The sequence below is a fragment of the Echinops telfairi genome, unplaced genomic scaffold (assembly GCF_000313985.2).
Source record: "Echinops telfairi isolate 266 unplaced genomic scaffold, ASM31398v2 ScPeMD7_1;HRSCAF=3_0, whole genome shotgun sequence".
NCBI classification, from domain to species: domain Eukaryota; kingdom Metazoa; phylum Chordata; class Mammalia; order Afrosoricida; family Tenrecidae; genus Echinops; species Echinops telfairi.
In genome coordinates, this window is record NW_022103896.1 from 84551804 (window position 1) to 84553387 (window position 1584).

The 1584-nt window shown below is 45.6% G+C and overlaps 1 pseudogene; it reads right to left on the reverse strand.

Moving 5' to 3' along the window:
• Positions 1-503: 503 nt before the first annotated feature.
• LOC101642097 lies at positions 504-1339 on the reverse strand (annotated as a pseudogene).
• Between the last annotated feature and the right edge of the window lie 245 nt (positions 1340-1584).

The following is a 1584-nucleotide window of genomic DNA, read 5'->3' on the forward strand; positions in this document are numbered from 1 at the left end:
GACAAACCCCCAAATACATGAAGCTCCTTGGATATATGAAAATAGAGACATTGTGTCTGATAAATAATCAAATAAAATTTCAATGAAATGCTGAGTACATTTTCTAAAACTTTTCATTTTTTTTGTACAATGATTCTGGATGTGTCTGATTTGTTTAATATGCTTATCTATATCCATAGTTTTGTTATACATTGGCATAGATCTTGCTAAAGTTGGACATATCAAAAATGATACATCTTTTATTTTGATTAGTTCTCTTATTGATCTAAGTGAGTGGAGTCATCCTTTAGTAGCTATTAAGTTTATAGCACTTTGAATTTTCCTTTGTGTTTCTCCAGCACAAAGTAATACTGACTAACACTCTTAAGACTAGTGATTCCTACCTATCTTAGTTAACTAGGACTACCATATCAGAAATAGCATCAGAGTTTGACTTTAAAGAACAAAATTTTATTTTATTTTTTCAGGTTCAATTCACTTTATTATTTTTTATATATAATCGACTATCTGGTAGCCACAGATGGAGTCTGGGTCTTCTGCACGGAGACTGGTGGGGCTCTTCACAAGATGGTCAGTGAATTCCTGGTAGGGAGACTTGGTGAGCACTGTCTCCTTCCAGGGGGCAGATGGCTGTAGGTCTTGGAGAGGGCATTAAAGGGGGCCTTGGCAAAGCTGCCCGGGGTGGCTGTGCAGCCCCTAGGTATAGCAGTCATCAATCTCGGCCATCATCAGAAGCTTCCTGGGCGTGGGGGCTGAGACAATGCCAGTGCCCCTGGGGGCAGGGATGAGACCCACCAGCACAGACCCACGGCGGCCGGTCACTTTGCAGGGGACCGTGTGGGGCTTGCCGATGCTGTGCCCCCAGTAGCCTCGCCGCACAGGGACAATGGACAGATTGGCCAGGATGTTGGCCCTGCAGATGGCGGTGGCAACTTCCTTGGAGCACTTGACACTCAGGCCAACATGGCTGTTGTAGTCCCTGATGGCAACAAAGGCTTTGAATTTGGTCCGCTGGCCAGCTCGGGTCTGCTTCTGCACAGTCACAATCTTTAGGACCTCGTTCTTGAGGGTCATCCCCCGGGGGAAGTCTAAAATCTCAGATTCTTGATGGGCAGGGCAAACAGATAGATCTCCTCCAGGGACTTGATCTCCATGTCCTTGACCAGACGACCCAGCTTGGTGAAAGGGAGCCACTTCTTGTCTTTGGCTTTACCCCCATGAGCTCCCCAGGCTCATCTACAGCCGTGACCACGTTCCCACAAGCCGCTGCCAAAGCCCCCATGGAAGCCACCAAGAGCTCCTGCTCCCGGGCTTCGGGGCCTCCGGCGTCATCCGCCATTTTTGGTGTTTTCTCAGAGAAGAAGCCACAATTTTATTTTCTAATACTTCTGGAAACCAAAAATCCAAATCAGAGTCGAAGCGATCTCTTTTAGTTCAACTTTTCAAGAAATAATATTTAAATGACTTAACCCATTGAGATAGTTAAGGTTTATTGTGCCAACCTGGCTGATAAACACATATGGGGTTAATTGAAGGGCAAAGAGATAAATGGCTCAGTGAGCCACACCTTTCTAGTTCTCAGGT